This window comes from Pelodiscus sinensis, chromosome 1 (genome assembly GCF_052426305.1).
Source record: "Pelodiscus sinensis isolate ZL-2025 chromosome 1, ASM5242630v1, whole genome shotgun sequence".
NCBI classification, from domain to species: Eukaryota; Metazoa; Chordata; order Testudines; family Trionychidae; genus Pelodiscus; species Pelodiscus sinensis.
This window is the reverse complement of record NC_143052.1, coordinates 176,396,235-176,411,439: the sequence shown is the minus strand read 5'-3', so window position 1 is coordinate 176,411,439 and position 15,205 is coordinate 176,396,235. Positions and strand designations below refer to the sequence as shown.

The following is a 15,205-nucleotide window of genomic DNA, read 5'->3' as shown; positions in this document are numbered from 1 at the left end:
AAATAGCTCATTTGCAGTAATCAAGCTCAGGGAGTGAGAATACTTGGGGCATGTCTAAACTACATCCCTCTTTCGAAACAGTGATGTAAATTAGACAGATCAAAATTGCAAATGAAGCCGGAATTTGAAATTCCAGTCCTTCATTTGCATAATGGCAGCCATGCGTTTTAGAAGAACAGCTTTTTGAAAGTGAAACTGTCATCTAGACATCTTTTTTGAAAGATCCTGTACTTTCACCCTGTAGTCTAGGGTGAACATGTGCCAATTTAAAATCTTACAAAGCATCCTGTATACTTGTTCAAATGTGGCTTACTGGACAATGTGTGCTGGAGGTGGTATTAGGATGAAAATTTGGCATCTCTTATTTAGGAACTTCCTAATGTGACACATTCTACATGATTTTTTTCCAGTTAATAGGATTAAAAAAATGAATACATGTATTGGGTCTTGGTTACGCACTGAGATTTTTCTAACACAAGGATCAAGCTCTTGTGTATGGCTTTTCCAAGATGAAGCTGTTTTACCATGCAAACAAATTAATGTCAACATTTTATTCCTGAAAAGTTGAAAAAATTCCTGTTTATATGAGTAAGAATTTATAGAAATGGCTCATAATTAGAAGAAAGAAGCTTGCTAAGCAGGGACTTGACTTGCAGAGTGCTCTGGGTGCGTTACCACAGCAAGGCTTAACTTGAAATAAGCTACCCAAATTGAGCTAAGTCAATTGCGTAGCTTATTTCAAAATAGCTTATTTTGAAATTGGGACCGTCTACACAGCACTTATTTCAAAATAGAGCACTCTTCCTCTGACTTTCCTTACCCCTTGTACAGGAGTAGGAGTAAGAAGTCCTCCATCTTGAAAGTATTTTGACATTGTTAAATCAACTGCCTGATGTGTAGACATGCACTAAGTTATTTCAAAATAATACCAGTTATTTCAAAATAATTTTGCTGTGTAGAAGTACTCTGAGAGCAAGAGGAGGTATTCTGATCAGGAGGCTAAATACCCTCCCCTGCCCGGACTGGTTAGGCCTGTTTCCCCCACTGTTCAAAGAACAGAGCTAAGTAGACATCATTTGGAACCTTTTTCTTATTTCAGTTGTGTTGGACTTGTGTTTCTTCTTCTTTGCTGGCTATGAGATGAAATCACTGGGAGCTGAAATCACTTGAGACAGAGTAGAACTCACAGCCAAGAAATGAATGGCAGTAGACAGTGACTCTCATCTAGCAGGGTGATGGCAGAGTGGCATGATAAGTTAACAAGAAGGTGATCAGAGAGGGTGTGGGGCCCCTACCAGATGAAGGAGGTAACCTAGTGACAGATGATGTGGGGAAAGCTGAAGTACTAAATGCTTTCTTTGCCTCTGTATTCACTGACAAGGTCAGCTCCCAGACTAATGCGCTAAGTGATGCAAGATGGGATGAAGATGGATAGCCCTTGGTGGGTAAAGAACAGGTTAGGAACTATTTAGAAAAGCTAAACGTACACAAATCCATGGGTCCGGACTTAATGCATTGAGGGAGTTGTCAAATGTCATTGAGGAGCCTTTGGCCATGACCTTTGAAAAATCGTGGCGATCAGGAGAGATCCCGGATGACTGGAAAAAGGCAACTGTAGTACCCATCTTCAAAAAAGGGAAGGAGGACAATCCAGGGAACTATAGGCCGGTCAGTCTTACTTCGGTTCCTGAAGAAACCATGAATGGGATCCGTAAGGAATCCATTTTGAGGCACTTGGAAAAGAGGAAAGTGAGCAGAAATAGTCTGCATGGATTCACAAAGGGCAAGTCGTGCCTGACCAATCTGATTATCTTCTATGATGAGGTAACTGGCTCTGTGGACATGGGAAAGTCAGTGGATGTGAGATACCTTGACTCTAGCAGGCTTTTGATACGGTCGCCCACAATAGTCTTGCCAGCAAGTTAAGGGAATATGGATTGGACAAATGGATGGTAAGATGGATAGAAAGCTGGCTAGAAGTCTGGGACTAACGGTTAGTGATCAACGGCTCGGTGTCAGGATGGCGGTCGGTTTCTAGAGAAGTGCCCCAAGATTCCATTCTAGGACTTGTTTTGTTCAATATTTTTATTAATGACCTGGATGAGGGGATGGATTGCATCCTCAGCAAGTTGCAGATGACACTAAGCTAAGGGGAGAGGTAAATATGCTTGAGGGCAGAGTTAGGGTCCAGAGTGACTTAGACAAATTGGAGGATTGGGCCACAAGAAATCTGATGAGGTTCAACAAGGACAAGTGCAGAGTCCTGCACTTGGGACGGAAGAATCCCAAGCATTGTTACAGGCTGGGGACCCACCGGCTAAGTAGTAGTTCTGCAGAAAAGGACCTGGGGGTTACAGTGGATGAGAAGCTGGATATGAGTCAACAGTGTGCCCTTGTAGCCAAGAAGGCTAATGACATTAGGGTGCATTAAGAGGAGCTTTGCCAGCAGATCCAGAGATGTCATTATTCCCCTTCATTCGGCTCTGGTGAGGCCACACCTGGAGTATTGTGTCCAGTTCTGGGCCCCCACTTCAATGCATCCACATCCTTTTTGTGAAGGGTCCAGCAGAGGGTGACCAAAATGATTAGGGGGATGGAGCACATGACCTATGAGGAGAGGCTGAGGGAGTTGGGTCTGTTTAGTCTGCAGAAGCGAAGAGTGAGGGGGGATTTGATAGCAGCCTTCAACTTCCTGAAGGAAGGTTCCAAAGAGGATGGAGAAAGGCTGTTCTCAGTAGTGACAGATGGCAGAACAAGGAGCAATGGTCTCAAGTTGTGGAGGGAGAGGTCCAGGTTGGATATTAGGAAAAACTATTTCACTAGGAGAGTGGTGAAGCACTGGAATGGGTTACCTTAGGGAAGTAGTGGAGTCTCCATCCCTAGTGGTGTTTAAGTCTCCACTTGATAAAGCCCTTGCTGGATTGATTTAGTTGGGATTGGTCCTACCTAGAGCAGGGGGCTGGACTTGATGACCTTCTGAGGTCTCTTCCAGCTCTGATTCTTTGTGGCCAGCGGAATGGCGAGTGACCAGTGGAGTAAGTTTCCTCTACTTGGTCTTCCAGATGATTTCCATTAAGCAATATGGAATCCTTACAGAATGGTACTCCACTTTGACCACCTGGGAGGGTGTCACCTCTAAGTTATGAAGCTGAATATGCAAGAGGAAGATTTTAATTTCTTCTTTCAAGTTCTAAATGCCTTAATGCATAGAATTTATTTTTTGCTTTATTAAAAGTCATACTTTTCCCATGGTTATACATTGTTTGACAGTATATTTTATCAGTCTTAATTAAATTAATGCTTTTTTTAAAACGTAGTCGCTTCATTTTATTTTTTCCAAAGGAGGTGAACATTTGCTCCTGCTGTGTGTCTGGGGCTTTCTTCACTCCCCCACCATCTGGCTTCTGCTGGGAGTCGGGAGCAGCCCCCGCTCCGACAGCTCCTATTGGGAGCTGAAGCTTCCCTCCCAGGCTGTGTTCTCCTCCACACTGCAGCTTACTGGAAATTGAAGGATTCTCGGGTGCCAGAGCAGAGCTGCAGAGACTGGAGGCTCCTTTCTTCTCCCCAGAGTGGCAGCAGGGAGCCCTTACTAACTGGTTCTGATGGCTGTGAGCATGTGAGGGAAGGTGCAGGGAGAAGCCCAGCAGAAGCTGTGTGCATACAAACACACATTGCTGCATAGGGTCACCTGAAAATTTGGTCACTAAGGACGGTCCTGCATATGACTGAACAACTGAGTGATCTAGCTTTATATGAGCACGCTATTCTATGGCCTCTTCCATGGTCATAAATACCATTCTTCTTGCTAAGAATCTGTTGTACAGGTATCCTTACAAAGCAGAGCAGACCTTACATTATGTTTCTGAAGTTCTGTCATACTCAAAAGAGGATGCTGAGCACCTCAGCACTTGCTAGCTCTAAGGATTAACAAATCAAGTATTGAATTGCAGTCTCTTGTAATTCGGGGAGGATTGTTAATGCTGAGCTGCCTTAGAACATCTCCTCAACTTAGGATATATTTATCAATTATATCTGTATTTCTGTTACCAAGATGGACAAGGACATTGTGAGCAAGCTCCTGAGATGCAGTTTTTGCTATTTTGCTGTTAGAACAAATAATTCTAGCAGATGGTACATTAATAAGTAACTCACTGTAATTAGACTCTATGGTGAAATCTAGGAAAGGTTTGTAATGGTAACAAGTCATCATGGCACTTCAAAGGCACCAGTCTTCTCACATTGTGAAAGCATTAAAACAAATCAAGCTAATTCATTCTGCTGCTTCGTTTATGTTGTGGAAACACTGACTAAAAATACACTTTTATTTCACAGCGCTTGGTTTTGGGAATCGAACTATAAAGTAACAATAACCCTGATCTGAAGACCAGCACAGAAATTACTCATAGCAGTAAAAAATGCAAGTGTTCTGTGTAGCAAATTGAAATTCAACATTAAACACGTTTTGAAATAAAAGTAACAATATATGAAATGCATCAAATACCTAAGAATTATGCTATTATAAATACATGCCTAATAGATGGATTTTTTTAAAATAACACAGAAGTGAGGCTGACAAGTTTAAGGCTTCTGAAGGGGCTGTTTAAGGAAGATAATCAGGGTCCATATCCCTTCCATCCCATTTAACTTTGTTTTGGCTGACCTCTGGATCAAATCTCTGACTGTTTTGGGGGGCTTAGGAGTGGCTAGTAGGGTATTTATTAAATTAGTGTAATTCCTACAAAGCCACTCATGTCAGAGTGAAAAATGATTTAATCTGCAGTGTGAACTATATGAAATTGTGGTTCCCTCTAGAATTATTTACTAATGATTTTCAGATGTTGTCCCCCCCCCCCCCGCCCTGTTTCATGGGGAAGCTGATACTTTAGTTGGGTATGCTACCTCCATAAAGACTGAAATGTTGAGTATTAGCAAGAAAATGAAATTCTAATAGGCCCTTTTTGTCTAATGCCTGACAATAGGTCATCTCAAGACTCCATCTCAATGTACCATTTTCTTTGGAAGGATGCTGGTAGTCGGGAGGAGAAATTGGAGTGTTTGGAGGTGGGGAATTATTATGTTTAGGATTTATAAGTTAACCATAACACTTTAGTTCCCCAGATCCCATTTCCACACTCCCAGAAAAGCCCCTCTCCTTTAGCACTCTATCTTTTTGGGTATATAATTTCTTTACTGGGGTTTATGTTGAGGTATATTTCTTGTTGTCGTAGGCTCTAATGTCTCTGCATCTTGTAGGATTTTTCATTTTGTTAAGGGACAATGCCCCTTTCATCTTAAGCACAGTGATCGGTCACCTTTGGTGGAGGAACAAAGCATTGACCCAACTCACACAAGGAGAGGGGAGAAGCCACTCGAAGCAAGCATGAAGGGGAGGCTTGAACCACATCTTGGGAAGAAGGGCTACTGTCAAAGCTGACCAAGCAGACACACTTGTTCCCTTCTTATGGGTCCCTGCATAGACTGTTGTTCCTTAGAGTGGACCAGTAAAGGAAACAAAATTATTGGCTCTATATTGCAGTCTTGATGGCTCTCAGGGTTTGTCTAGACTACAGGCTTTTGTCGACAGATACTGTCGACAAAGCTTCTGTCGACAAAGAGCGCCTAGACTACATCCAGTTCTGTCAAAGCAAGCTGCTTTGTCGACATGATAGTTTAGATGCAATAACACCTTCTGTTGACAGAATTCTGACACAAGGCATTATTCCTTGTAGAATGAGGTTTACTGCGGTCAACAAAACTGCTGAGTTCTGTCGATGTTATGTCAACAGTACTCAGTGGCAGTGTAGACGCAGGTGTAGTTTTGTCAACAAAAGTCCACTTTTGTTGACAAAACCCTGTAGTCTAGACACACCCTCAGTGATGTTGCTTCAACTTAACAAGGAGCAGCTGTCAGGGTTTGCTCAGACAAGCCCAGTCTTGTGCTCAAGATACAAAACAAAATTAATACTTTGATATAGATCACCATTACATCACATCTGAAAAGTTTTGTGTTTTGGTTTTTGATATTCCCAATCTGATTGTTCATGTGCTCTTCCTTCATGCTGCTCTAGTTAAAAAGTTTCTTAACTCCACTTTTAGTACAGGTTGGATGTCCCTGGTTCAGCATCCTCAGGACCTGAGGGCTCCCAAACCAGGGGAGGTCTATGCTCCCCTGCTGGCTTCCCTGCTCCCAGGCTCTTCTCCCTGGAGTTTGCAAGGGGCTCCCATTTTGCCACTTACATGCTGCTAACAAAGTTCCCTGGGATTCTAACTGGGGACACCTGGCTGCTGCTGGTCCCGCTGCCACTGGGGGTTCCTTGGGCCCCCCAGCCATGTGTCTCCTACTACCACCAGGCCCTGTTCCTGCTGGAGGATCCCTTGCCAGGGCCATCCTGCCACCCCAGCCCTGCTTCTAGTGGAGATTCCTCATATTCCCTGGCTGAGGCTCCTGGCCATACTGCTGTTGGGAGTTTCCTGGTCTGGGGCCACCTGGTTGCTTCTGGCCACACTGTCAAGGATAATCCTGCTCTCATCAGGGATTCCCTGGCCAGGCTGCCACTTGACCCTTCTGCTGCAAGGGGTTCCCTAGCCTGGCCTGGGTTCCGCTGTGTGGCCCAGTTGCTGATGTGTTCCCGTGGCTGGATCCTGTTCCTGGCCTCCCAAGCTCCTTGGTCCTGACCGGCCATGGATAATGCTGGACCTGAGAATCCTGGGATTTGGGAGGATGATCCTATATTCTTGCCACCATTTTCTATTGCATTTCTATTATTTCAGTTCTCAGACTTATTTCAGTCTGTAAGTAGCAGTTCTGCTGAAATCAGCCTGAATTTGAGCATGAATGCTCCCTCTGTCCCACTGCTGTTGCTTTACCATGATATGCAATTCCTAGAGGAAAGCATGTTGGACTCCTGCTTGCGTATTTTTGGAGAGGAAATGAGGTGCTTCAGTGACCAGGAAGACTCTTGGATTGAATGAAGTGTACTGTTTTATCTTTCTGTGCTATATATGATAGTATAATCTCTGTTCAGTTCATTGAGGTGAAATGGATCTTTATCCTTCATCACATCAAGAAAAAAAATCTTTAAAAACTGAGTTAGTTTTTAATTCCTAATGTACGATTTGCATTTAGAAGAAAGCAGCTGCTTCGTACTTGGAACTGGAGAAACTACTATATCAATTTATATACTTAAGTTAGGCAAAGACTCAACTTCAAGTGTTTTGGGCATATGGCCAACTGAGCATTACTGTCACATTTGATTCTTTATTAGGCACCGTAAGAATTCCAGAGAAAACAAGACTTGGCAAAAATACAAGATTAATTTGTATATGTTAAATGAGTTTACACCAAGTTTTGATTTGTTTGCCTTCAATTAGATGCTGTATAATACAAAATAACTTATATTTTCTATCAAAATGAGAGGCTGTGCACTAACCAATGAAAATATTAGTAATTTTATTGGTAATTTGAGTTAATTTGAGCTAATTCAGAAGTTTGATGGCAGTGATTGTCATCCAGTTGATGTAACTCTGCTTTTACTCATGTTCAGCTCTGCTTTGCTGTCATTTGGCAGTCAGTCACACACATTGCTTGCCTTTCAACTTGCTAAGTTCTCTTTCTTTCTATTTCAAGGTTCCCAAAAACATTTCCTGTCTTCTAGAATTCTAATTAAATCTATGGGCACATCAACAAGAATGCAAGAGGTATTTTGTCTAATAGTTTTCCTCCAGAGCAAAGTGGTTGTGGTGTGTGTTTGGTTTTTTTTTTTTTTTGGTTTGTTTTTGTTTTTGGTAGATAATAAAATCCAGGGGCTCTAACTCCCAATCTTATATTCCAACCACTAGATCAAGCTCCTTTTTAATCATTCTTCTATAAGATTTCCTATGATCACAGGAAACAAATGCTGTTCAGAAATTTGAAGGAGGGTGTATGGAGCTAAAATGAGAAGTGACTAATTTTGGCTCAGTTGTTGCTGTATGTTCAAGCTCTGATGGGCAGAGTGGAATAGGAGACAGTATCAGATCTTGTACCATGAAAGAGGTAGCTCAACCAATCTGAAAAGGATTTAAACATCATTAGGAAATGTAGTATGTACTAAGTGACTAAGCATGCAACTTCTTTTTAAATAGAGGATTTTTCATTAACTCTCCTCACCACTAGCCCTCTCTCTCTCATAAAGAAGGACTGTGCTTTTAAGGGGAAAACCAATTTTTTTTCATCTCTCTCTACCTGAAGAATGCATCCACATAAAATTTGTCCACCATTGATATACAATGTAAGTTTAACATAGAGGGTTTTTGCTTATTAATCAATTTTTGAAAGGATCATAAAATATTTTGATTATTGTTGTTTTTGTAAGTCACTAATATGACTTACAGCTTTAGATTTAGTTTCTCTGAGATGCTTTTCAGTTGTGTGGCCTATAAATGGGAAGGTTTTATTTCAAGTAAACTTGATTTACTAATTGCTGTAGCAAATAACACTCTCATGAGGTTTGGCATGTTGTCACTAGCAAAGGAAATTAACCAGTATGGCAAATTGTTTGCCAGATGCAACATTTTTAAAGGTAATCCTTAATTTTAATGAGTAAGTAAGTGTTTTTTATTTTTTTTCCCCCAGAAACATTCAATGAAATATGACAGGTTAATGGCATAATTGTCATAAATTACATGAAAGGTGTGATTGATAGCATAACAAAATAATAGTGCAGAAGTAAAAAATAGCAGATTTTAGATGCTTTTATGGTATCTGTTAGCAAAAGAGCATTTTTAATATTACAATGGAAGTTAAAGAAATTCAAAAAATATCTGATGTATTCTGAGTAGTGCAAAACACACGTACAAATATGCGATATACAGTATAGTTAGTGTGTTTGTGTGTGAGTCTATTTGTTATATATATCTACAAGACCTGATTGCATAGTATAAATATTTAACAATGTGAATATGGGAAAAGTGTATTACTTACCAACTAGTGAAGCCTCAGGTTATTTATGCATGTCTTGGCTGGCTTTTAGGCTTTATTACCTTTAATTTCTGGGGGCTTATTTTAACAGTTTTTGAAATTACATAAATTACAATGATCGGAGGCTTCAGGGACTCTATTTTTGTATATACAGTTTGGATCTCTCTAATCCAGCATGCTCAGGATCTGACCAGTCCTAAACCAGAGAGTTTGTCGAATCACAGGAGGTCAATATTGTCTAGCAGCATTACCAAAACTTCCACTGCTTACTGGGGCTATAAGAAGTCATTTAGGGGTAAACTAGAGCTAAATAATAGCACAGAACATTGAGAGCCAGGATTAGTGGCTCTAAACAGATTTTTATGGGACTGTGGGAAGTTATGATAAATGGACATCCGGCTAACTAAATCATGCCAGACCACAGATGTTGATGGACCAAAGAGTGCCAAACTAGAGAATTCAACCTGTACTGAATTGAATGATCTCTTTATGTTCTCTAGTGTACTTCAATGTAGTACAGTTTTACACATCACTACATTCAAACATAGTAAGGAACCTTTAGGCCGTGTCTAAACTACACTCTTCAGAGTAATTGGCAGAGAGATGTAAATTAGATGTTTTGAAAGTGAAAATGAAGTGGGGATTTAAATATACTGCGCTTCATTTGCATAATGGCAGCCTCTGCTTTTTTAAAAGGGGGCTTCTCGGAAAAAAACCTGATAGTTTAGATGGGGCACTTTCAACAGAAATGCCCCATTTCAAAAGATCCTGTACTCCTCAAAAATGATTTTAGATTTTAACCAGCCAACAGATTTTAGGAGGAGTACAGGATCTTTGAAACAGGGCATTTCTGTCAAAAATGCCCCGTCTAAACTGCTGGTGTCTTTCAAAAAGCCCCGTTTCAGAAAAAAGCGGTGGCCGTCGTTATGTAAATGAAGTGCAGGATATTTAAATCTCTGCTTCACTTGCACTTTCAAAATGTCTAATTTACATCCCTCTCCCGACAGAGGTGTGTAGATTAGATGTAGACTTAGTGTGCACTAGCAGGGTAGACATGCGCTAATGACAATGCATCACCTTAGTGTGCTTTAGAAATTATGTTCTATAGACCACATTACTGTTCAGACATCCCCTTAGCTACTTTTCTGATGTTTATTGGAAAAACATCTCTTTTAACCTGCTTAATCTGTTGGCTGGTTAAAATCAGAAGCCCTGATTATGCAGGAAAAGGACTTGGCTTTGTTTGGTTGGCATTACACTGACCATATTTCTCAAAGTGGTCCCCCCGCCCCAAAGTACTTTGAGATCAGCTAACTAGCTGTTCCAGTGTATTTATTTACTGGCTCCACTGCCATGGAGTCTTGTGGCTCCCATTTGGCTCCAGTTCATGGTTGGTAGCCAAGGGGAGCCGTGGGAGGTGGCAGCCCGGCCCATACCTCTTCCTCCCTGCTCTCCTTGGCTGCAAACAGAGATCTGGAGCCAATGAGAGACGTGAGGGTCCATTGCCACAGAGCTGGTATAAAAACATGCTGGAGCAGCCAGTTTCTCAGGGTGGTTACGGGGACCACTTTGAGAAACTTGGCACTGGGAGAAGCTTTAAGAGCTGTCCTAGGTAGGCTTTCCTAGGCATGTCTAAACTGCAAGCCTGCTGCTCCATTGCTCAACTGACTGAAATTGCATTGATGGAAAAGTGAAAGGTAAAATCCAAATTAGGTTCAGAACAATTTCCTCAGTTAAAAATGACAAAAATGTAATGTTTTGCATACAAGTTATGGACATGAGCTAACAAATGCAACACCTATTACTACAGATATTCACTGTCAAAGATAACTTTTTATATTAATTTCAAGTAAAGGGCCACACATAGGTATGTTGATAGAAATTACAGTTATGTCTGTGTACATTACATAAAATAAGTTGGTCTAATAGAAATGGAACTTTGAATATTAACTGGAATTCTCCGAAAGGAAACTGCCACAAGAACATTAACCTTGCAAGTTAAGGAAATGTTGTGAAGCATATTTGCTCCATCACTTTTAATGAATAATTCAGAAATCAAAATTGCAATTTTCAGACTTTTCTAGAACACACTTAGCCATTTGTTCACCTTTCATCCCTTTCAAAAATCCAATCAGGTTAAGAGCATTTTAATGCACCTCTAATACGTACATTACCCAGAAATCTGGATTAAAGGAGAAAAGAGGTTCTTGTGACCGTCATAAGTGATGTTCAAGGGTTACTATGGGAATGATAGAATTAGTTTCATTTAGTGTGCTCTTCGATTGAAATACTTTCTAATTTAAAAACAGATGCTCCACAGAGCACGTTGGATGCTAGAAAGGTTACATGCAGTACATTTCTAACCCACTATCAAGACAGTTAAGTCACACTGAATCACTTTTCCATTAGTATTCATGAAGATAGACTCATCCTTTAATACAAAATCTTGGGGTTATAATAATTTAGCCAATGAACAGGGTTGAGTGACTCCTGTAGTGTTGAGTTAATATTAATTATTGTTGCTATTGCTTTTAAGGTGTTCAGATACGGCAATGATGGGCAACAGTATAGAACCTTAAAATAGATGGAGTAATGAATGTAACTTGGCAGGGCTTGGGTCACAGTGAACTCCCCCATACTAGTTTATATCCGCCCTCTTGACCCTAATACCTGAAATCAGCACACTTTTGACCTACAGTTGTTATATGGACTCCCTATTCACGATTAAGGATCTAGGAGTTGAAAGAGTCTCTTTTGATGATATCCATGTAAAATAAATATTATGGGGCACTAGCTTCCCCTGCAGTTGGGTGGAGGATCTTCACATATAGGAGGAAGGATTTTACCTTTTTTGCTTACTATGGAGGGATGTGTCTGGTGGAAGCCTGCAAGTATACAAAACAGAATGGTCAGTGGATATCCTAAAACAGACTGGAGAATAAAAAGTGATTAAAAGTCAAAGGAGATGATAGATTCTATCTTATTGTATTTAGATATTAAATTGGAGATGAAGTGCAACATTAAATGACAGTAGTTTTATACCAAAAGGTCTATCTCCACTAACTGGCCTCTGACATTTATTTTCATTTTCCTGTTTGTCCTTTCCTCAATGAAATATTGTGACTGCTGCCCAGATAAAGAAATCCCAGGATGAACTGTTCTTTAACTTGTCTGTACCTAGAAGTTTTATTCATCCCAGATAGAGTAAAATAAATTCAAAAAATTATAATGAAAATACCCCTGTTCTGAGTTTAGAAACAGGTCTCTTTTAAATGCTATATTTTCCAAGGTGTATTCTATAACACTCATAGGAGAATACTAATCAAAAATATAAAATAAATCACAAAAAGTGATATGCATTTCACAAAACCTTGTCTTCTATTTCAAAATCTGTACATATTGGCTTGTTTTTAACCTTCAGGCATTATTGGCTATCTTTGTTTTTATATCTATGTAGAAGTAGAACCAGTTGAAAAGTGGATCTAAGCTCTCTCAAAAACTTTATTCCTTTTCTCTTGTTCAATCTTTTTGAACTATTATGTCCAGCTCTGACTAGTGGTAATTATTAAAATATTGTTGAATCACTTTTTGCTGCAAATTGGGTTATTTGTAATCTATTTGTCTTAAAACATGGTTCTTTTTAGCTCACTTATTAGTGAAGAAAGTCTAAATTTGAGGAATATTTTAGTAATACACTTTCATGAAGCAAACTAGCTATAGAGGCTGAGAGACCTGGGATCTATAGAAACCCCTCTAGTGCCTTTACTGGGCTCTTGATCAGACATGAAATACATTTAAGCTTGCTTAAGTCATAGTTGGCTTACTACATTTGATGGAGGAATTAAGGTGTGACATTGAAAGAGAGAAAGGAATCAGTTAATTGCACTTTTATTGATTTATTAAAAAGAAGCAAACCAATATGAAACTGCAAAGTATTTCTCAGAATATAAATAATTTACTTCCACTATGCTAGTACTAATGAAATATTATGCATTTAAATGGTCAACTCAAGGTTTCAATTGACATTGAATCAATGGTTCAATTTATCTGGCTTGTCAGTTAGCAGAATAAGTAATGAATGTATAAGGTTTAACAAGTATTACTTGACCACTTCTATAGGAAAGACTTAACTTTATTTTAATCCAATCATTTGGGTTGAGAGTCAGCTAAACACAGAAGTTGACTCCTACCATTGTTTCAGTCTCTAAGAATGTTTTGTTTATAATTTCCCAGTTCGATGTTCCATCTTATCATTTCCCTAAACATATATCCAATGTTAGACTCAGTTTACTTTTATTAGTGTGGGAAGGGGAATATTTGCTGATGTGAAAGTTATTCTTAAATCAGGCATTTAGAAGGTTTGAAATAACATACTTCTAATGCAAGCTAATAAAATAACATTTGGAGATTTTTAGCCAGGAGAAATGGGTTCGTGACACACATGTTACTGGAATGTTGGAGAACTCGGACTTCTCTGAATTCTGTCATATTTTTTTTTTGTAGTCTCTGCCTCGTGGTTGGTCTTAGTGGAGCATTAGTTCTGATTATAGAAATAAGGAACTTGTTTTGCATGTGGGAAGGTAGTCTTTTCTCTATTTGCAACTTTAGATTTGGCTTCACTTTCACTTCTCTGGGGCTATGACTACACAGTTATTTTGGAATAAGCTAATCTGGAAGGGTATGTCTACGCTTGTTCCCTATCTTGAGATACTGTGTGAGGAGTAACAGTTATTTCGAGAGAACAGTTTTCTCTCAAAATAATGCTGTTACACAGGGCGTTTTATTTCACAATAATGCAACTTCAAAATGGTGGCTGCATGCGATTATGCTACTTAAGTGCGGGATACTTAATTCCCGTGCTTCATTAGCAATTTTGGTACACTACATTTGAATCCCAGCCTCGAGATAGGGAGCAAGTATAGACCTACCCAAAGAGATATTCCGGAATAGCTTATGTTGAAATAGCGCATCTACACACACAATGTGTTTTGAAATAGTGAGACCACACTGATTGGATGCTGAATCGCATTTAAGGCCACCTGGAACCAGTTCAGGCAGGGCATCAGGTCAGTGGCTGATGCTTGAGGCGATCTGAGGCTTGTGCTTGAAAGGACCCCCGGACAGCCATTTCTTAGGTTTCCCTGCTTGCTTGCCTACCTTGCTGAGGGATAGCAAAGCATTTTCTTTTCTTCTGGCTTCCCTGCTTCAGGACACCACAGCACTCTCTGCTATGGAGCAGGAGCTGCTTCCGGGCAGTGTTCAGCTCTTGAAGCTTTTGCTGCAAGTCATGCAGAACTTTCTGGAGGCTGCCTCCCAGCCATTGCAGAAACCCAACCCCAAGGATTTCTGGGAGATGGTCCTCAAGTATGTGGGGGAGCAGCTACAGGAGCTGGACACTGCCCGCTATGGTCCGGATGCCATGTCCTGCCACATCTGGCCACCAGTGCAGAGTGGTGGAACCTCATCGTTCTGGAGCACTGGGGAGACCAACAATGGCTTCAGAATAAAGAACAACACCTTCCTCATGCTCTGTGAGTGGCTTGCCCCTGCCCTGAGGTGATGGGGCATGCACATGAGGCCAGCCATTCCCCTCCAGAAGAGTGTTGCCATTGCCCTCTGGAAACTCTCCATGACAGACAGCTACTGATCTGTGGGGAGATCAACCATTGGGGCCCTGCTAGTGCAGGTATGGCATTGCTGGGCTATTGTCTCAGGATGGGGGAGGGCGGGGAAGGACGCAATGAGCTTCCGGAAAAGGGGGTGAGAGTAGTGCAAGCCACCTCCCCGGGAGGGTTTGTTGTGTCCTGCCCTCAATAAGCCCTGTCTGGGATGGGTGTGATTGTAGGGGGTTGCTCCTGCTGAGTGTGGGGAAACACCATCGAAAGGTTTGGCACCCTGAGCTTCCCCAACTGACGGGGGGGATGAAGAGGTAGGGCTATTGAAGGGACACACATCCCTATTCATACCCCAGGCCACTGGGCATCAAGCTACAGCAACTGCAAGGGATACTTTTCGGTGGTCCTACAAGCTCTGACTGACCACTGGGGCCAGTTTACAGACACACATGTTGGGCGATCAGGAAAAGCACACGTGTTTTCAGGAACTGTAGCATCTACCAGAAGCTGCACGCTGGGACTTTATTCCCTGACCTCCACATCAGGGTCGGGGACGTGAATATGCCTGGTGGGTATATTTCCTGCAGCCGTTGCTCATGAAGCCATACACTGGCCACCTCAACCCCTCATG

The 15,205-nt window shown here is 40.9% G+C and overlaps 2 long non-coding RNA genes across 5 annotated transcripts in view; one reads left to right on the top strand and one right to left on the bottom strand.

The window, feature by feature from the left end:
- LOC142826921 (uncharacterized) overlaps window positions 1–15,205 on the top strand; it is a 142,927-nt gene that overhangs the window by 47,856 nt on the left and 79,866 nt on the right. The window lies entirely within an intron of this gene.
- LOC142826920 (uncharacterized) lies at window positions 7,472–14,380 on the bottom strand. The gene is made up of 3 exons (XR_012901186.1): window positions 14,117–14,380; window positions 11,806–11,844; window positions 7,472–8,049 (listed from the first exon to the last, which is right to left on the bottom strand). It is a non-coding gene; the product is annotated as an uncharacterized LOC142826920 (long non-coding RNA).